The sequence below is a fragment of the Takifugu flavidus genome, chromosome 22 (genome assembly GCF_003711565.1).
Source record: "Takifugu flavidus isolate HTHZ2018 chromosome 22, ASM371156v2, whole genome shotgun sequence".
Lineage (NCBI taxonomy): Eukaryota > Metazoa > Chordata > Actinopteri > Tetraodontiformes > Tetraodontidae > Takifugu > Takifugu flavidus.
In genome coordinates, this window is record NC_079541.1 from 2,377,062 (window position 1) to 2,399,211 (window position 22,150).

Consider the following 22,150-nt stretch of genomic DNA (forward strand, 5'->3'; position numbering starts at 1 on the left):
TGTTGTGCCAAAATAGGAGAGTTTTACTCCAACTGGCTACATCACATATGGAAATTTGAGACGGTCGTTGAAGATATTTGACACTAATGAGTCAGAAGAGAAAACGCACGTGGAAATGAGGCGGTTTGCCGCTCACACATGTACTGGGGGTTATATCATTTAATCATTTTATGAATATTTTATTAAACCGGTATATTCCTGCAGAGTAAGAGAGACATTCCTGTAGGTAATGTCTACTTACAGCTGTTGTGTTTCAGGCTCTGGGGACAGTTTGAGTGGAGAAACGTTTTATTCAGGCTTAAGGAGCCTCCTGAGACATGTGTGCGTGTGTGTGTGTGTGTGTGTGTGTGTGTGTGTGTCAGACTGAACACTATTTAACATACAAGACTTATTTGTAAATGCAGGCTGTGTGTTTAAAGTGTCGGCAGATGTGAACAGGAAGTACATTCCCACCGTGCGGGCGGCCGCTAACAGCTTGCGTGTTTACGGTGAAACGAGCGTCCATGTGCGATATCCATCACCGTCTCCGGGCGGGTGCCTTGATTTGGAAAGCCGGCCTTGCGGTTGTGGTCCTCGCCGTTATGGGACGCATTAAGCCCAGCCAGCAGCACGTTTACGGTCCCGGGACGCCGAGCGGTGGCGGATGCATGAGCGTTCATAAATTCACCTTTTCGGGATCATAATCCCCCCCGAATGTTGCTTTTTCCTTCAAATTAAAGCTGATGGGAACATTTTCACCCTGTCGTGAGCAGAAATGACATAAAAAAGAAGCTTCTTGACCACGTTTGAGAGGCAATCTAACACTCCCCGCCCACTCGGAGCGAAAAAACACCTCCTTGAGATGCTTTTGATTTCATCATTTTCTCCCAGAATTGATCGTAACGGCTAAAAACAACCCAAAAGTTTCTCCTGAGACTTGACAGCTGCAGGTTACGTCTGTTGCTACGGGGGAGCTCTGTGTTCGCTGGCTACCATTTCAATCCTAGCCTTTAATTTAAGATGGCGGCCAAGTTTCTGAGTCGACCGAGCGGTTTCTGTTGTGATGCGATTTTTAGCCTCCAGGCAACGCGGCGTGCGAGGGGGCCGAGCGCCCCGGACCCCAGCGCGATCTCAAAACCATCTGCTTTCCACTCGCACTCCAGCTACTCCAAAAACAAATTTTTGCAAACGTGGTTTTGGACGAGGCGAAATGCTACCGAGCCGCGAAGAGAGAGCTAGCGGGGTGGCTAACGCTGTCGGTAGAGGGGTGGAGGGCGTGTCCTCGTTAGCATCACGCAGAGATTTAATTGCTGTTTGGTGACTCCCGCATTCCCAGAGAAGAGCCCAGGATCCCTGAGCGAGGTTATCGGCTCACGCCCGCGGCCGGGGGGGCATCAATGGAATACCACGGGCGCAGGATATTTCACGGGGTTGTGAGCAGGCTGCACGAGGCTCCGCCGACCTTTGAGTCCATTCAAAAATATCACCAGTTGAGCTGAAGGCAAAGGACGTAAACCTGGCGACAGCTCACAAATATGTCCCCAAATATTGGCTCCAGATCACCAAAATGTGCGCAGGAAATAGATCCGAAGAACAGGCTGACCTTCAGGAAAGTCATTAAGGTCGACTCGTTTCAGCTTTTGGAGAATTTTCCATCCACAGTGGTGGAGATAATGTGGATTGTTGACCAGTCTGCTGCCTTATCACACTTAATTGGAGCTCCGTCTCCACGTCTGCTGATGCCAAAAGCCGCTGAAACAACACGGAAGCTGGAATAATCCTTCCCAGCACGACGCCGTCGCTCTTCCTTTGATTTAATTAGCCTTCAAAGTGCCTTCAAAATCCCTTCTGGAGAGACGTTGCGTGTCGTTCGAGCTGCGATGTCGCCCCGATAACCTAAAAACAAGCGCATTCTCGGAGCCTGTGCTTTATTTTCCGCCGCCGGCGAGATAACCGGAGCCAACCCTTCCCATATTTGGCCTCTGACTCGCTGTTCTGTGAATACATCCCCTCATTTGAGACCCTCTTCATCACAACCTGTGACCAGAAGGAAGATGTGACCCCAAATCTGTGTTAAATCCTCCGTCTGGGTGTCGCGGGTTTCAACGGCGCCGGCGGAGACGCGATTCAAACTGCAAACATTTCATTTTCTGTTCTCCGGTTTGGGGAAATCCGTTTAAACCTACGGCTTCGGTTGGTCCCTGAACCTCCCGCGCTTCTCTAACCTGCCGAAGCAACTTTCTGAATAAAATATGTGGCACTTGGCTGAAAAAGAGGGGCTATAAAATTCATTTCAATGCTTTAAGTGGGCATTTGCGTCTCCAAGTCGGAGCCTTGTTGCCCGATTCATAAATAATACTGTTAGAAAACGCGACTTCCTCCTGAGATCGCATCAGGGGCCAATTTAAAAGGTCCACTTTCATTTTCTGTGCTCAGAGAAAAGCACATATCCCACACAAAACAGAATCAAAAGGCTACTGCTGACTGGTGCTGCTCTTTATGACCAAATATGGAAGGAAAAATGCTGCCTTTTCCCGTAACCAAACTGGGAGAAAGGAAGAAAAAAAGGGAAGGTTTTTTTTTTCATGCAGGCGGCGTGCACAGCGAGATAGAGCCCTGACACGGCTGCACAGGGGCCAAAGAGCCGGCTCGTTCTGAACACGGGCTGAGCGATGGCAATATCTGACCAGCGGTGACACACACACACACACACACACACACACACACACACACACACACACACATACACACACACACACTCGTCTTTCTATATTTGTGGGGATATTCATCGAAATTGTGCCCTAACCCTGGGGGCCTCATCAAGATCCCCTAACCCAAACCTAAACTTTGGTATTCAATAGGTAGCAAATACAAGGGGGAACACACACACACACACACACACACACACACACACCCTCCAAAGGTGCATGAATCCTTTCACTGACATTTCATTTTTAAACATACACAAAAAGCTTTCTTCAATTTAACCCCCCCCCCCCTCCGGAAGGGAACATTCCTCTTGGAGAAAAAGCATCCGTCTCAAACGGTCAGAAACGGGTTGTTTATCTGCCCCCACCGACGTTCTCCGGCAGGCGGTTTGCTCATGTTGCTTCACAGCAACATCTGAAATGGAACGGGACATTTTCTGACTCGCGCGTGACTAAAACTGCTGGCACGGGAGGAAAAATACGTCGGCAGGTTCAGAACAATAAAGCAGATGTGTTTGGGTCTCTGTCCACCACAACACGTCCACGCGGTGATTTAAAAACGGACTATGGAGGTTAGCGATGCGGCCGGCACACGCTACACTAGCCCCTGAAGGTAAAAACCAAACCTTTACTGCCCCCTACAGATTGGTTACTGTACAACCACACAATTAGTGTTTCAACCATTAAGCATTAACATGTCAAGCATGCCTATATTTTTAAAAAATGTAACCTTCAAACAACTTTTTTAAGCAACAGAACTTGAAAGAGGAAGTTCTATTTGTGTGCAAAGACAGGAAGTGGTGTCCCAATCTTCATTTAGGATAATCTCTTTGGTTTATTTTAGCATGCACAGACACGCGATAGTCCTTGTCCACTGTCATGGCTCTGATTAGATTTGCAAAACTTCATAGGTGAAGGCAGCTAGCCTGGCTAACAATACCCTACTGTGAAGAAATACTTACGCAATGTTTCAAGAAAATTAAACATCCAGGTATCTCAAACCTGAGGAGGCATGTTCACATGCTGAAGATGTAAAAGTCGAGCAAACACTGACAGAGCGATCGAAGGTCGATCTACTCCTGTATTTGTACAGACGGGATAAGATGTTTCGCTCTATAGCTCAGCGCCAAATCCTGACCCGGGGGTACGATTCTTCAGAAAGAAAGGAGCTTTGACCGGTTACAAAGACAAACTTCATGCCAGTTGTTAACTCGATCATTTGTTGAACTCAACCGCAAATGAGCCAATGCTAACAAGCTAAATAGGTGCAAGTCACCACCTGTCCTCGTGGAGACACCTTGACTTCAACAATAAACCAATTCCACTCCTGCGCACGTATCTTGGGACAAAGACAATATTCAAGTTAAAGCCACTTCCAGGCATTAGGCTGTGCGTATGAGAGGGCTGGCAGTCGGCGCCCAGGACCGGATTCCTTGTTTTGGGCTCGAATGCTGTCAATTTAAAATGGCAGCTCTTCCTTCAGGACAGTGTTACAGTAGCACTATTTTATTTTTACATCTTTTGTAATAAGCAATAAACAACGTAGGAACAAAGTGAGCGCTTCTTTCCCACCAGGAAGGTTCTTCCTTCGCCGCTCTGAGGCAGCAGCATCAGATATTTTCAACAACGCCAGATAACCTCAATAAATATGGATTCATGCTCTTGACAGGACATATTAAAGACCTCTTGTCTGTCACTCAGGGGTAAATCTCATGTCACAACCTGCGACTGCTAACCACGCTATTATCGCGTGGAGCGAACCACATCGGATCACTAAACAGATTCCATTTTTCCACATTATTTTCCTGTCATAACAAGCCAGTAATGATGAATGCGGCGGAGCAAAAATTGGCAAGTTTATCTGCACCTTGAGCTGCACCGTGACGTCTTCTATGTCTATTAAACAGGATCCCGAATAAATAACGACAGAAAGGAGGGGGGCGTTGATCACTGAGGCGATAACGATCTCCATGCATCGAAAAAAGCAATTTTATTAGGTCACTTAGTGGTCACGGAAACCTCCTGCTCCGACGGTAATTGAATTTCAGCTCGTTCTAGCAAACAAATAGTCCTTCAGACGCCAGGACATGTGACTCGTCATGACTCTCCTCCTCATTGTTCTCCCGTGTCCATTTCCGAGAGAAAAACAGCTTCGTCTCGTTGCTTGGGGACGGCCCGTCTTGACACCTGCCTTCTGTCGGAGTAAATGAGCTTCAGGCAGGAGTCTGCGCCTCCTCAACAGGACATTAATCTGGTCCTGGTGCTCTATCCAGGGTGACGCGTGGAACCAGGCCACTGATATATTGTGGGTTTTGGGGCTCGGGGCTGCTCCTGCTCCGGCGGACAAGACGGGATAAAACAGAAGAACGATGGCTTCAAAAAGCATCAGTGACAAACGGCGCAAGATGAAAAGTCCTGTAAGCGATTAGCGCTAGCCGCCGCGGTGGAGAACACGGAGACGTACGTCTCATAAAGATCTAGACACTCCCGACGCGTTTCCCTGAAAATGGAGCCCCTGAAAAGTTCCCCAAAACGGGCTTCCTTCCTAAAGTTATGCCTCTGGTGGATGTTGGGCGGCGAGAAATGGCTCTGCGGCGAAAACAGAGATAAAGAAAAACATAAATGGTGGAAGATTTATGTGCCTGACTCAAAACACCGGCGGACTACTTCCCATCTTACCCTACATGGACGCATACATGAGGTCAGCGTGAGGCTTCGAAAGCATGATGCAATGCCCCCACATACCGAGCGCCTGTTGATAGCATGACGGCTCGGCGCGAACCCCGACGCCAGTTCGCCTTTTCCGACGCATGCATCACAGAAACCCACGCAAAAAAGAAAAAACGCCCATATTTATTTGATTAACTCCAAAATGTCATCAATTGCAATCTTCCCTGCCTTGTTTTAGCTCACGGATCAGTAAATCACGAAGCCGAGTGCCACCCCCCCCTCCCCCTCGTTCGAGTGCGCTGCGAGGCTTTTCAAGGGTATTACATGACAAGGTATTTTTCAAAATAAGGGGGCTGCATTCCTGGAGAGAGATAGGAGGAGATTAAGGAGCGGGTAGTCTGCGTGTGGGGGCTGAACGAGATGACCTGAGCGAGAGGGTCTATTACTCACAGCGTATGTGAGGAGGCGGAGTTCCGTCTGACTTGGGGGAGAAGGGGGGTCGGACTATTTCTTCAGGAAAACACAAGTAAGGGGAAAAAGAATGATAACAAAGAGCCACAAACAGGCAGGGATGTTTATTATAAAGCTATGACCCCCCCACCACCACCACAGTGTTCACGCACCACTGACACCCTCTCAGTGGGTTGACATAGGGCCAAGCTATCTAACCACGGACGTGCTGGCGCTACTCGCGGCCGGCGTGGAGAAGATTTTTCTGCTCGATACTCGGCAGACGGATGATAAATGGGTGTCTGCGCCCGTGACAGTGAGCAAGAAGTGGTGCTTTCAAGGTTTTGGAGGGGCTTAAGTTACACCGCCCGCACTCTTCCTCGCTCGGTTCACACCGCAGAGAAGTGTGAAAGATAGAAACGGAAGGAAGATTAAAAACAGAAAGGCTTTGCATCACTGGTGTGATACACAGTTGTCAAGAGCAGGCTAAAAGTGCTTGAGAGATAATCTAAATAAAATTTTCTATCAAACTTTTCACCAGCCACATGTTCAAAGTCTGCATTTACAGGAATTCTTGTATCTTTTTTCCCCCACACGTGTCCACACAGAGGCTCCGCCCCCTTATCGTCGAGGCAGCAGGGGATCAGGCCACGTCTCCCATGACAATGTACGACCAATCAACAGAGTCTGTCAAACTTTTACAATTCTGAGTTCCCGTGCACTTCAATGAGTCAAGCTAGCGCACGCAATTTCAGTTCATTACGCACATGTTAGCAAACAGCTGGCTGCTCGCAACCACACACAAAAAAACACAAATCTCTGCTGGGAGGGTTTTTTTGGACATCTATCAATATGCAATCTCCTTTCCATTTGGGGTCTCCACCATTTCCAGAGGGAAACGTCGGGCTCATTAGCTGCTAATCACTCACGTCTCTTTACCTTTTGTTGCTGGAGGTATCCGGATGGTGTTTATTACAGATTTTTACTAAAAGCAGGTGGCGGCTGCAGCGGCCAGTGATGCGAAACAGCCAAAAACAGAGATAATAAGTGGGCTCAATGCTAATTTTACCGATTCGTCTCATGCGTGAATTTTAAAGTAATGCTTACAAAAGTGTTAAACCGCTGCCGGAATGAAGGCACGTAAGTATCATGTAGCTTTGGAAAACGAGCGAAGGAGCCTCCATCTGTCTGCGCTGATTAATAGTTAGGATGCTGCGCAGACGGATCAGCACTATTTTGACTAAACACTCTGACTAACTCACAGATCATTTTTTCTCGACACAGTCAGCTTGGAAGACGATGGCTGCAGCCCTCCCTCCCCAGCCGTGGTCTTTAATCTGGGCTATGTACGAGTGTGACTGTATACTTTACTCTCTACTCTGCGTGGGCGTATTTGTACAGAGTTTCTGCCTGTCGAGGAGCAAACTGACCAAAGATCAGCAACAGCAGCTGGGATATGTGGCCGAGCAGCTATTGTTTTATTGACACTGCCCATCTGAACAGTTGCCCCCCGCTGACTCAATCCCCTGGCAGGAAACCTCAGAGCTTCATGAGACATAACAATGTGCCCTCTCTCCCCCCATCTTGGTCCATTTTTGCTTCAGGAACAGAGCTTTGCAGCTGTTAGGCTCATATGCTAGCATTTAAATTGGTGTGGATTCGTATTTTTGATGCGTGCGATAATTTCAGACCACTTTCGGACTTGTCACTAAAAACCTTTTAGTATGATTTGGCATTTACCACCAAATTGAGGGTAAAATTCCGCTTTAGTGGTTAGAATATGGGTGGTACTTAAGCTGGCTAATTGCTAAATTTATTAGGCTAACACACATCTCAGACAACCATGAAATTGTAAATAATTGAGCGGTGCTCTTAGCTACCACGGTTGCTCGGGACCTTTAGCTGCTGATGGCAAAACTGGAAATGAGATTTGGTTTGTAAAGTGGTGGAGCGAAATGGGGAGAAAACCCCAGTTCCTTGCACCTCCCCCTGGGCCACCTCTGCTCCACAATACATGGATACATGTCTGACCCCCCCCATACACACAGATATGCACCAGCTACATACTTACTCACCCCTACCCACCACCCACCTCGTGTTTATGTTTGGAGCTTGACTGACTGGTATTTCATTTCGCCCTGCCCGGAGCCCTTCCACACAGTTTGGCTTGGCCGGTGTAACATTACTGGTCATTAAGTCTAACCTGAACTAATAGGGGCCTATTTTCCAAGGTGGTCTCCCAGGTGGCTGCCACAGACGTGAGTGGCACCGCGAGGCTCAGCGCTTGATTCAAAAATCTGCCAGGACCCGAGCCAGGCTCGGTCATTCTGATTACAAGAGGCCATTGTTGGAGGGAGAGAGTCTGGGTGTTTACTTTCTCATTAAGTCAGGTTTAATGAGACGAGCTGAGGTAAGATACCCCTCCTACTGTACGCACCGATGGATTTTTTTTTTAATTTGATCTAAACCACAGTTGCTGCCAACAAGTAATTCTACCCTAACCAGCGTCTGTATATGTGAAGAATTGTACATTGGAAAAGCCAAAAGAGACCAGCCCACCTCTATCCAGGATCAAAATAGAACCTGTAAATCAAAGCAATTTTAGCTAAATTCTCTACCAGGACCCCCATGGTAGAGGTAGAGGGGCTGGTAGAGGGGCTTAACTCCACTGATGACCCTCAGAGACATGTTGTCAAGGATGTTTTCCTGACCAAATCCCCATCCTGGATTCACAACCAATCAATAGCCTGTTTTCCGCAGCAGGAACTTTTATCATTTACCCGGGAATTTGAAAAGCAACAAGGTGTTTCCATTCAAATGAATTAGGGAGTTAACCTTCCTAAACCTCGTGGGTGGGTTTTCAGATTCCCTGGAATCCGTGAGGGGTGTTGGGGGTGGGGGGGTGGGGGGGGGCACTGTGTGCTGAAAAATGTGGAGTGGTGGAACACAATCATTTGGAAAATGGAGCAAAAGAAGCTACGCTAGGTGCACAGATCCAGCAGGTCTTTTTTAGCATCTCTGCCAAGGAAGAATTTCAATGGGACTCTGACAACAAGTTGGCTGGAGGACACGGGCTGAAAACAAATTGACGAATCTTAAATGAGTTGAAAAGAATCCGAAGGCTTGTCATAGTGCCCCCACCACATACATCATCAGCCCGATTTGAAGACATTTTCCAGAACCTTGAGAAAAGGAAAGAAAGACCATATTTGACGACCAGGAATAGTTTTTTCTTACACAGGTACAAAAAGTACCTGTGAATGTTAATGGATGATTTCTTGACTTGAGCCCCGACCTGGACCCAGGGTGACACCTTGCCTGGGTCATATCGCACTTGGTCGTCAGGCAAATGCTAACGGGTTAATTCCGTTACTGCGGTCTTCCAGCAGAGGGGGATTTGGGCTCTATTCATTATGTTCTCAGAATTCTTCCTTTTGATACCGGATGTTTTAATATAAAGCTCTTCATATATTTCAGCCTCTTCCTGTCACTTGCCACCATGAATCAAAGGAGAAGGTTCCATTAGTCTAAATATGGCGCATAATTAATCCGTGCCGACACTCCATTAGACGCCACGCTCAATTTGCGTAGAGCACTGTGTACTAGCTAAATAAGCGGGGGGGGGGGGGGGGGGGGGGTAACCAAGACTGCTGCCTCACTGCTAATGCATGTCTCTAAGAAGGCTTTGATCTCAGCCAATCAGCCAACACCGAGCTGCAACCTAGACAGAGATGACCGAACTGTCCGTCTATGTAAAATAATTGTTTTCATCTGCTCGTACCTCAGAAATCCACGAGCTCCGCCGTCTGATCAGAAGTTAATCACACACACGTGTAGCTGGGCCGTGGAAAAAAATATAGCTGGGCTGGATATTAAGGCCGATCCGTAAGCCTCCAACAAGGTTAAACTGCAGTAGGGCTTTTATGAATCATCCCCGAGTTTAATAAGTACCATTTGGCTGTCACCTCGGCGGCTCTAGTAAAGCTAAGCCCCTCCGGTCCGGAGCCGGGGTCATTCAATAAAAACCTGACTGAGTGTTTCTCCCAATCACCGCTGGCAGAGCTCAGATGAAGTAAAGAGCTGCTCTATGCCAGCCTCTGTCCCCGCGGAACACCGGCTGATTAAAATCGTTTTCCAAAGCCATATTTTTTCGCCCTCCTTGTCCTCTTGCCAAGCCTCAGCGAGAGCAGTCAGAGACAAAACCCGACAAATCACCGAATGCCCGCTGAAAAGCATCTCCAAATACAGATCTAATCTATAAAGGTTGACAGGTAAGAGCCACGGATGAGATGCAATCCTGCACACATTTACACACACCCCCGTCCCAGGAGACCAGCGACACGTGAAGTGGAAAGAAAGGCCAACGGCGGAGTGGCCCGCCGCGGTCGACTCCCTCGCTCGCCTGCAACGCATTCCTGAGCAATCCTCGGAGGCTCGTATGTAAATGTCCAAGTATGCTTCTGATTAAGAGGCACAAAGAGTACACTCTATAAAGGCGCTCTTAAACAATTACCGCCGCTCCTGACCCCCCCCAACACAGACCCGGGCCTGTGCTCCTGCCAGACTGGCTTACTGGTGGTGGGAAAGATGGATGTGGACCACTTATGTGAGACATGTGGACGGTATGATAGAGCTAGGTCCAAATGATGACTACAGTCCTGGGTGCGATCTACCAGGCATCCATCATTCATCATTTCCATTGACATGACAACAGGCTTCATCGCGATAAATAAACATGACGTCTGATGCTAAACATAAGAGGACACGTCATTCTCGCAGGGATCTATTATTTATACTCCGAATACGAGCTTCCGTTTAAGTACTCTGGCTCGTCTGACGCTATCGACCAGCATCTGCAGCAACACTTGGACCATTTTTCTTCCTCGTTTTGTTTCATGTCAGTCAAGATAACAGTTTATGAATGTTTGGCACACAAATGCGACCGCTGGATGGCAGCATGTGGATTTGCATTTGAGAACACTAGAGACTGAGCTGGTGCAGAGGCTAGCCACCTCGCAGCAAGAAGGTCCCAGGGTCTTTTCAGTGTGGATTCTGCAGGTTCCTCCGCCGTCTGTGTGGGTTCCATCCAGGTGCACTTGTGTCCTCGTACAGTCCAAAGACTCAAAATTGACCTGCAAGCGTGGACGATTCCCTGTCTCTGCTGTATATGTTAGCCCTGCGATGAGATGGCGACTAGTCCAGGGTGTACCCCACCTCTCTCTCTCAAAAGAAAGCTGGGATAGCTTCCAGCGTCCCCCCTCAACCCCGGGATAAAGTAGAAGATGGATGGAGGGATGTAACAAAATAGAGTGATGAGCTCTCTCAGTGTTGAAATCAAAGCCTGCTGCTAGCATAAATCTTGCAGCGCTAGCCCGTTTCGCAGCATTTGGTCGATCGAAACTTCCAATGAATCTCATAAAACTTTCTATTCAAACCAGGACTTCAAATAAATATCCCAACACTCAGAACATTGAAGCCCTTCCAAAGACCGAAACAGGATTTCAGCAGAAGTCTGACTCAAGAACAGCCATGTAAGGGCACGTCGATGGTTTTATGTGCCTGAGTTAAGACCTCACCTCCATCATTACCACATACGAGTTCTCTGACGGCGGCGGGGTCCCAGCGTGGGCTCCTCGAGCCGTCCCTCATGCCTGACATGCTGGATTCAGCACCTCTGCAACCGCAGGCATAAATCCAGCGAGCCTATAACTGACCCGCCTGGTTTCTCCTGCGCGATTCATTGAGCAGTTAACCCCGCGAACTGTGTAAACACATGACCTCACTGGTCATGTGTTTACGCTCAGTGGTATTTTTCACACATGCCACCGAGGTTTACGTCGCTACGTTACCTCCACCTTCCCTCAAATCCCCATCACCCTAAAATAGGGTTCTATTAAATGGTGATTTGACCGGCTGTTGATTAGCCGTGTTTGTTTAGCTTACAAGAACAGTGTGAAAGACTGGAGGCTGAAGGGGGGACAAAGGGGGACGAGCAGAGCGAAGACAGTGTTACAGCGGAGGTGGGATAGATGTCGTTGGGAGAGGGGAGAGCTGAAGTGGCCGTTTTGGGGGGTAGGGGCGGGTCCGCCGCTGTGGTGCGTGTCTGCGGTCCCGCTGGGAGGACGGTGAAGGAAAACACAAGGCCAATCAGCGAACAGAGACATTTCCTGTACTGCTTTTATCAGATGACGAGGAGCCCCAAGGCTAAACGACCCCCGTAACAACACTATACACTCTTTCAATTAACCCACTTTGGGTATAACATAAGAGGCGCTGACCCAACTCACGCACCATTAATCATCCACAAATGTAGACCAGAAAGAGTGGAGGTGGTACGAGTTTAAGCAGGCCACGGTCCCCTGAGACACGCAGGAGGGGTTTTTTTCCGAGGAAAATGGATAAATTCGATTTCTTTTGGTAAAAGCTTGGCACCAGGCAACTGGCAGATGTCAGACCAACATGCCAGTAACCAACACCAGCATGTGGAGCTTTCCATTAAGCAATCATGGCTGGAGAGATAGGACTTTAAAGTCTGAAAACGACTCGAACAAACCCTCTCCACCAGAGTGTGACTAAAACCCGGAGGAATTCAGGCACGGCTCTTTCACGCCCACATGACCACACCAGACAGGAGTTGGGGAAATTGTTTGGAGGACAAAAAGGGGATGCAAAACAAGCCCGTGATCCGAGCCTCGGAGGTTTCTGGTTGGTGACTGATAGGTTAATCTGCCAGGTTAACGTTTAACAAACCCCAGTATCACTGACCGCATGGAAGGCTTTCCACGTCAGCCTGCTTGTGTAACGAGTGACGACAACTGGCCTTTTCTCTTGAACAGAGCTCTTATTTAACCGCAATTAACTGCAGGACTCTTAATTGCATACTTTCCCCAGCCTCAACAAACATCATCTAAAGTTTCATGCCGCAGCCTCGCGCGGCTTCACAAACAATTAAGCCGCGTTGGCATTCTCAGCCGCCACTTGTTGACCTTTAAGTGCCCGCTAAAGGAGCTGGGCCTACTTTTGCAGCTCCAGATCGGCCCGTCCCGCCCCCACAATCTCACCATATTCTATCACTTAGCGAGCGGTTCGGGACTCATTCAAATTACATGCTATCGAATTCAAAAGCGAGGCGGAACAGAGCGGCTATGGTGCGGGGCTCCGGTCCATTGCCCGAGTCCCAGGAGCGCTTGCTCGTACGCCAATCCCAATCACTTCAAACGAGCTGAACCGTATCCCGCCGCCGTCCAGGAAAACGCGAACCTAAAACCAGAGCTAACTTTATCCGAGGCTTCTGGTGGATGGCGAAGACAAGGACGCCGCCGATAAAAGCAAACCCGCTCATTTTGCTGCTGGGTGTTTGGCCTGCGTCTCCATTTCAAACTCTATTCTTAGAGCAAACAAATCTGCATAACGATACGTCCCGGGGCATAAAAAAGGGAAAAGACGGGGAGAGAGGAAACATGCTTGACATAGTTTCACTGGCGCATTAGGGAAAGAAACCAGAAAATAGCTCTGGCACCTGCTGTGCAGAAACAATATATATTTGGACAGACACGTTGGTATTCCATCGCTGGAAACTGGACCACATTTGGAAAACTTTAGCACCAGCGGCATCATATTAAGACAGGCTAATCACTTTTGTGAGAAAATAGCCAATTTTCCATTCTATTTAAATCCACTTTGCCACTTGGTTGGCTGCGCTAACTCGGTAGCGGTTAGAAAAGAACTGCCTTGCTTTGCAACTCAATACCGAGGTGGATTGTGAGTGTTTGGGGTCAAACTACAACCAAACCCCTGCATATACGTTAGCTTCACACACACAGACATGGATCCCCTGTGGTACGGCTACAATAAGCCAGAAAATGTAGCTAGCACAAGTATTTCAAACGTGCATGAGAGAGGGGGAGAGAGGCGGAATAACTCGGCAGTAACACTCCGGAAATGCATGGCAGCGTTCCCTACATCCTGCCCACCCGAGCTCTCGCCTCTGTTATCGCTGCGCAATTACCTCCAGATCTGCCTGCACCCATGTTGCACCTTCCTAAAATGAATGTGCCGTATAAATATGTCTGAGTGTGTGTGTGTGTGTGTGTGTGTGTGAGAGAGAGAGAGAGGGGCATCAGAAGTGATCAGAAAAGCAGAAAATTGTGGAAAATTAGAAAAAAAATAAAGTGTTGTGCACCACGGAGAGTTGCTGCTAACTTACAGGGAAATTCCAAGCAACCATGCTAACCTACCACCGACAACTACCTCCAAAAGCAAGCCAACTAACCTGGACTTAGTTTCTATGGCAACCTGGCAAGATGTGCTGATGATGGCTTTTATGAAATCAACTGTGTTTACCAGCCAATCAGGACTAAAACAACACACTGTGGGTCTGGCAGGGCTTCCACGGAGCGTCACATAATCAGACAAAAGAATGTTTGGGACCAGAGCGCCGCGCGGCCGTTATGCGCCGCATTCCAGAAACGATTCCAATCACCTGTCACCAGGTTGGGTTTGCCCTTATAAGGAATGGAGGCCTCTCTCTCTGCATGTTTCCCGAACGATCCAAACAACTTATCAGATACGGTTTCGCTGGTAATTCCAGTGCCGCCTGACTTTCTCCACAGGCTGACTCAAGGCTCAAAGCTCCGCCCCCCTGCCCAGTTGCCATGCTTCCATTTTTGCAGACGGGGCGCCGTAGCGACGCCAAGATCAACAGATTTCGCTGCCACTGGTGACATCATTTGCAGCCAGTTTTACTGGGCACCTATTGCGATAATCTGACTAAAACTGGACTTTACTGTGTTAGCTTGGCTGACATCAAAGTGTTGAAAGCCCACGTGGCCAGATAAGGCGAGTGATCAACAGACGAGACGGGATGGTCTAAGAGGAGAGTTGGAAGAGGAAACCAGCTAAACACGGCAGCTGATCTGCCCAAAGCGTGGGGTGATTGACAAGTATGCTAGCGTTGGGTGGCTAACCTGCTGCTATTGACTATTGTTGTGGTCTGTGACATCATAGGTCACCTGGAAATGATCCAATACCAATAAAAAAAGAGTATAAGTCACCACCTATCTTGGCGAAGGGGACATGATTAGCACACTAATCCGATTCCACTCCCGTGCGCGTGTACTTAGACAAAGACAATAGTCCAATTAAAGGGCTTAATCAAGTAAAACCCGGAGCTCAGAACCATTGCTTGACTGCTAGCATAGCTGGAACATTTTGAGCGCTTTAAATGGACAAAGACAGAAGCCAAATGTCAAATACAGGCTGGGGACAGGGGCTTGGCTTTCCCCCTGCAACCTGCCACCAGGGGGCGGTAGAGGTGCCATACGAGACGCCTTTAATTCAGACAACATTGAGAGGAATCTGACCCTGAATGAGACCCGACCGAGCAGTTTTGTAATAATTTGACTTTTTTTGGGAGGAGCTGAAAAGCAACACACTTCCTGAGTCACTTTATTTCGTAGTTGTGAGAGTTGGCCGAGCGGGGAGTGCGCGCCCCCTCCTCCTCCTCCTCTCGCCGCCCTGGAGGACTGAACGCGCATTACTCGGGTGGACAAATTCTTTTCTTTGTGTCGCCCCGCGGTGAGCATTTACACGATGGCGTCACTCCTCGACCCCCAGGGAAAAAAAAAACTTTCAGCCGCTCTCCCGGTCGCCACTTTTCTTCCCCTTTCGTGATCCGCTGGCGCGGAAACGCGCACAAAAGAGGGGAGCGGCGCGCAGCCAAACACGTCCCCGAAAAGTAGCAGCAGAAGCCCGTGCGCACGGCGCGGACCCGCAATCTGACCGTCTATTGTCAGAACCCGCGTCGTGTCGGTTGCGGGGGGTCGTGAACTCTGTCCCCGCCGCGGTCAGATGGCGGCGGCCGCGCCAGGAAGCGCGCGTCGGGGTTTTTGTGCGCTTACCTGTGGATCTTAACTGGGACGAAGTTGCGCTGTTGAGTCGAGTGTGCGGAGCGGAGAGGCGGCCGGTCTGCAGTCGGGTGCTCCACGATACTCCCAGTGATAAAAAACCAAAGTGAATAGCAGTTCAGGCCCCTCCCTTTAAGACATAATCGCACAGTTATCCGCTCCAGTCTGCGCTTTAAAAAAAAAAAAAAAGGCCCAGTGCTGCGCCCACATTCAGGGTGAAAAATGTCAGCGCTGCTCCCGATAGCGACTCCTGGCAGAAGCTTCTGCTCCTCTCTTCCATCTGGAGGCCTCTGGAAGAAAATCTCCCGTCAAAGCGGATCAGTTCAAGTGTTTTTCCCTGGAATGTGAGAAATGACAACAGGCTAAATTGAAGTTGTTGTGAAGAGGCACAATCCCTCTTGTTCTGGGGGGGTGTTTGGTTGCACATTCGTTTTCAGTTTTAGAGGTTAAACTGTTATTTTAATGCCAAGTGATGGTTTCATCCAATCTCATTAATATTCTTTCACCTTTATTTAAAATAAATGGCCAATTTCTTGCAGTGGGGCCACTGAAAGCCAATAATAACCACATTTACCACAATTTAAGACACACTTGACGACACGTCCCGCAGCTGATGCTATGCTAATGGAGCTAATTTGGTGCACGAATCCATGCGATTAAAATGACAAGAGGCCTGAAACACTGCATGGGGACCTGGCTAATGCTAACATTAGAGTCTGGTCAGGCTGGTCTTCATCTGTTAGATGTGTTGTGTGTTTTTGTGTAGTTTGGTAGGCGGCCCTGGCAAAGCCGCGGCCTCGCCGTGCACGTACGGCTGCACGTCACGAAGGAAACGTCATATATTTCTTATATGAACTGCAGCCGTAAACTGAAGCGCTGAGCCAGTGGAGCACAAAATTGATTAATGTTGTAAAATGATCCCCTGTGGGACAGTTTTGGAATGAAAGTGCGTCAGTTTGCCAGGTGGATGCTAGCCCGCTAACGCTAAAGCAATCCACCGCTGCCACGTTTATAGCACTCGTTGTGGTAATTGGGATGAGAAATATTCAGAAAAAGGCAACGTCCTGCCACACGCGCGCCCTCGCTGCCTCACAGCAACGACGCTCGGAACAAGTTTAACGGGCGAAATGAACACGTGCTGCTGCGTGTTTGCTCTTAAACATAAAGGCAGGTTAAATTGATAGCATGTGTGTGAACAGCAGTGGTTACAACCAGGCCGGGAGAGCAGGAATAGGAATGTGTCCGTCTCAGTTCCTCTCAAAACCTCCAGCAGAAGTCGCTTCCCGGCACAGCTGGAGTCACACATGAGGCTCCGGTTGGGACGCGTCCACAGGTCCAGCTCGGCCTCCTCTGTCCCCCGGACAAACCCGACTGGTTCCTCGTGTAGAGGTGTGTGGACGCCTGTCTTACAGGCATTTGGCGCCACCTCTGGCATCGTTCAGATGGGATGTTTGGCTTAAATTTGAAAGTCGCCTTCAGTTGAGGTGTGACTGGATCCCACAGGATCCTGCAATAACACCTAAAAAACAACAACCGTTGGAAACACCCGGCGTCCTCCGGGAGTGCACGGCAGATCGTCGCCTCGCTGTCGGCGTCTCAGCGGGTTGACGTGCACACCGAACGCCCACGGCCAGCTTGGATTTCAACGCCGTCGTCTCCGACTGCGTCTCCCCGCCGGAGACCGGGATCCAGTCGAGGACTGTTGGGTTCTTTGAGGGGTCAGGAGCGTGAAGCGCGTGGTTAGCATCCACAGATAGCAAAGCTAGCGGTGTGAAACACCTACTGGTTTGTGTTCATAACATACACGCATTAACCTGGTTCTGATCAAGGTTTCTTCCTGCCCCTACAGACAACCTTGACCGTCACAGACTCTGAATAAATACAGTTAATGAAAACAGACCTTTCCTGTGCAGTAGCTTTTAGCTAACATCAAGCGTGCTAACATCAAGAAAGTGACCGCCATTGACTTGATGTGGCGGTGACGCCCGGCTAAAAAATGTAGCCTCTTTTTACTCAAAAAAAAAGAAGTAATTTGCATAATATTTCTCACTCCGGTTTCCACAGCTTCCATTAACATTTGAAGGATGAAACAAGTGGACGTTGTTCCTCTGAGTGGGTCGTTTTGGAGCTCCCACAGTGGCTAAAGGTGAGTGGTTTAAAAATCAGTTATTTAGTGGGGACGGTCGTTAGCATGTGGACGGAGACTCCTTGAACACCGCGAATGTTTGAGAAAATTGAACGCGACCAACGTAGCAGCAGCTCCATTATAACTTGTGTGTGAGCCCTTTATGCTAACGCTGCTGCGCTAATGCGCCCAAAAAATGCGAAACGACAAAGAGCTGCACAACATTTTGATGCACATGCTCATGAGATTAAGGTGGATTACAGATGGATTGCCTCATACTGCTGGAGCTGATCCCTCTGACCCTCTGGTGACGATTATTTAAAATAATCTATGATGTTGGGTTGCGGGGGCCTTGAATGGGGGATTACAAGCCTGGTGTCGTCCACCTGGATCAGGTTCCATCTCTCACGTGCTCCGGGAGGCCCAGAGTGGGTCCCTGGGGGACGCCGCCACCCCTGCCGGAGCCAGAATCCCTCATTTGTTGTCTTTTAAAGAGAAGTTAAAGGTGATGAGCGGAGCGGGAGAGTGAGTTCGGATCATCCGATGTCTCCTTTTAAGAGAAAAACGCAGTTCAGAGGGTTGTGGGGGGGGGGGGACCCTCGCGTCACGTTTCACGACATCAAAGAGAGCGAACTGAATTCCCACAAAGCAAAAACGAAGCTCGCTCGTGAGAGAGAAACGCTTTTACACTCGTCTGTCATCATTTAAAAAAAAACAACCCCACATCCCATAATATGCAACAGGACTGTCATCTCGCTCTGCTCCGCATCAGGGGGACGACTGAAGGCTTCTGTGATCCAGATCTCGGTCCCGTCCATCGCATCAGGCGATCCAGTCGTCCGCCGTTGGTGTCACCAGGGTCACAGTCGGGACGTGTTTCCATGGCAACCGTGTCAGTGGACGCAGGGACCCACATTTGGACGGAGGACTCAGAGGAAGACCTGAGCGGCCCGTCGGGTTCAGAAATCGTTTGGGATCAGGAGTCGATGGTGGGTGGGATGTTTGGCGTTACCATGGAAACGGCATCTGTGTTCAATCACAACAAGGCCAGAGGGGGGCGGGGGGGGGGGGGGGGGGGCAGCTGTGACCTCTAATGATGCGTTTGTCCTCTTTAGTCCCTCAACGTTCCCTGAACCATGAACGAACGGGTGAATCGGAGGGTGAAGCTTGGACAGCCCCTGGTGGAGGTTCGGCCAAACTGAACCCTCTGAGCCCGGCCCAGACCCGTTCTGGGAGGGGGGTCAGGTCTCAAGGACCACTTTCCTGGTCGAAAACCAGTAAATCCTCCAGTCCACAGCCCCCCAGGCCGGGACCATTCCGCTCTCGGCATCATCCGTCAGGGCGGCGCCGGAGGACGCGCCCGTGCACGGACCTTGACCCACTTGCGGGACGATGTGTCTTATTTACGACGGTCCTCCGGAACATGCGACTCCTCCGATGCGCTCGTGGTTAAATGTGATTCCCAACGTCAGGGATCATTGAGCAGGAGGGAGGAATAAAGCGTATTTAGCATTAACGTCGCTAAACGACGGCGGCCGTGTTCACAGCCGTCGTCAAAATATGATTAAGATCCGAAATGCAACTCTCGAAAAAAAAGCTGCGATTAAACAACGAATGTTTGGTGTTTTTACCACCCGTCAAAAGCTTTTTAGCTGTTTAGGACGAAATCCTTAATAGCTACAAAACTCCCATGTGCGACATCTAGCTAGCGTAGCTCAGCTCTAGAAGCAGCTAACTGACTAGCAGGGTAAATTCAAGGGTTATATAAACATTTTGGGTAAAACATGGTCATAAAAGGAATGAAATTTAATTATATATTCATTTGCATTCGAATGAAAGAAATTCGAGCTATTTTTTTCTAATTTGAACCACTGGATACAGCTTTGTTTTACCCGCGTCCAAGCTAGCTGCGTCGAGCTAGGTGCGCTCGCTTTAAAGTCCATCGGTTTATCCGTTGCTGACCGTTAGCTTAGGCGAGTGAAGCGGACGCCTCAAAGAAAAAAGTCAACACAAAGACATTCATTAAAAAATAATCCCTCCGTTTTTAGTGTTATTTAAATATGTTATTGTTATTTATGTCACGATGACAATAGGGTGAGGGGGGGGGGGGGGCCACAACCTGACCGGGGGAGCGTGGTGGATTGGAGATTAGCGGCCATTGTTTCAAGGGCCGGGGGTCATCCGAGGTGAAGTCCAAACGCCGTCGGATCCCATAAAAGCAGAGAAAAGCAAGACGGCGACTTAAACTTACATTCTTTTCTATTTCAAAGACAACTCGCCTCCGCCTCAGCATCGTAACTCTCATCATCCGCCGCGTCAATCCTGCGCGAGGGGGGGGGGGCTCCTTTCAACCAGAGGGAACGGAGGGAAAAAGGGAAGAAATCGCTGCTGTCAAACGGCGTTTGTGAGAGCGACTGTAGATTTCACTCTACCATCAACTCAGAAGTGGATGAGCTGGAGAGCTTTGAGGGAAAAAACCCCAAAACAGAGGCCTGATTTACATACGAGCTGATTGGAGCTAACTGCACACGACCTCTAGGCGCTTCGAGGCTAAATCCGTATTTGACGTTTGAGTGACAAGACGGCAAACCGAGAAAACCAGAGAGGAAAAGAGCAAGATGGCCGAGCCGGACCGGCAGGTTTCATAGCGCGTCTCGTTTGTTGGCTAGTCCGAAAGAAACGTCCGGCAGGAACATGAATAATTCATAACTTTATTTGATGTTATTAATTATTCACTGGCATCGATTCGGGGAATCTGGAAACACGTTGTGCTCCCGGTCTCTGGCCAAAGCGAGTCAATCTGCTTCTTAAGCTGCTAAATGCTACAATTAAACCTCCTGCCTGTTGCTAACGTGACCATCGTCCTATTACGTCGCATCCGGGCCTTTAACTCAAATCAGCTGAAGAAACCGTGTGGCACAGCTGCGTCGTCTTCTTGTAGCCTAGCCTAGCCTTCTTGTAGCCTAGCATCTCTCATCAGTCGAGCGCTGCGCCGCATGACAACTCGTACTGGCGTTCTCCTCCTCCTCCTCCTCATCATCATCATCCGTCAAATATCATTACAGGAAGCACGGAGCGTGCACGAGTGGCGAGGGACGAGGGAAACACTTCTGAAGGCCCGTCGTGCTGGATTCCAGATGTGTGCCTCTGCTGTGGCGTGACAACCCCCCCCCCCCCCCCGTATCCTTGCTCTCGGTTGGATATTGATTCCCGAGTCAAGGAAAACACAGACTCCGTCACCTGCGGATGGAGAAACAGGGCGGAACGAGACGAAAGCCCGACGACAACGGATTCAGGAACTCCTTTTCTTGGCTGACCAGTAAAATTAGCTCAGAGGCTAATAGCTGTTCTTTTAAAATAAAAGCACAAACGAGAGAAAGTCTGCGAAGAAATAAGTACACGTAGAGGTCAAGCAAATGCTAACACAAGCATTTGTGTGTGCAGAGTCCCCTCAGTTAGCTCTCTGTGCGCTAACGTTATAGCAGAGAACATGAAAACAGTGACGTAGACTCAGCGTGGTGCTAGCATAAGCGTGCCGGAACTCTTCTTCCCCCCTTTTTCCTTCCTCACTGTGAAAAACTGTCACAACATCGCGAGTAATTGTGGACTGAAGTCGCTCCGAGGACCTTTTTTTTTTCTTTTTTCGTCGCGTTTATTGCTGTTTTCCAAACGTCGAACCCTCAGAACAGCGAGCAGGAACGCGCAAACACACGAGAGCTTCTGGTTTATCTGTGGTGTTGTAACGCAGATCGCGTCCCGTCGCGTCACCTGGGACATTTCAGCTTTGAAAACAACGTTTGAGGCGTTAGCTGCAGAAAAAACACGCAAAAGCCCCAAAGTGGAGCTCTTGTGGGCCGTGTCCATCCACCTGGTCCAGGGAAGACCGGTGAACTCGTACAATTCGTAAGTCGTTGTCAAATAACCGCAGGTTGTTTGTTCAACTGCGAAAAGACGTAAACAAAACCGAAGCGGCACCAAAATCATTAAAACAAATTCAATTAATTCGGCACATTTGGGGATTAAACAGCCTTGACGAGCAGAAGCTCAGGCAGCCAATCAGGAGCGGCGATGGCGTGGAGGCGCAGGACAGCCCCCCCCCCCCCCACCGAATCAATAGCGAGGAGGTTATTGGAGAGATGACTGATTGAGACGGCCGAGCACCCTTCGTCCTTGTGCGGGATTTCCAGGGCCGGCGGCCGATCCGGCGTTCTGGCAGGTAGTCTGATTACATGTAATCAGATTATCATTGCCAGCAATAACGAGTCTCCTATAAGCTACAAATTAGCATTCATTAAAAAAAAGAGCTCTATTTC

At 49.1% G+C, this 22,150-nt stretch overlaps 1 protein-coding gene and 1 long non-coding RNA gene across 3 annotated transcripts in view; one reads left to right on the forward strand and one right to left on the reverse strand.

Moving 5' to 3' along the window:
- The window catches only part of cald1a (caldesmon 1a), a 36,818-nt gene extending 20,957 nt beyond the window's left edge, over positions 1–15,861 (reverse strand). Inside the window, exon 1 of one of the 2 annotated variants that reach the window (XM_057021782.1) lies at positions 15,707–15,861. The gene's annotated coding sequence lies outside the window, so the exon portion shown is untranslated. The remainder of the gene's footprint in view (positions 1–15,706) is intronic. The other variant, XM_057021784.1, reaches the window with a different exon arrangement.
- Positions 15,862–15,922: 61 nt separating this feature from the next.
- On the forward strand, positions 15,923–21,198 carry LOC130518899 (uncharacterized). Its single transcript, XR_008948166.1, has 3 exons — positions 15,923–16,056; positions 17,777–17,858; positions 20,903–21,198. It is a non-coding gene; the product is annotated as an uncharacterized LOC130518899 (long non-coding RNA).
- The last annotated feature ends 952 nt before the right edge of the window (positions 21,199–22,150 follow it).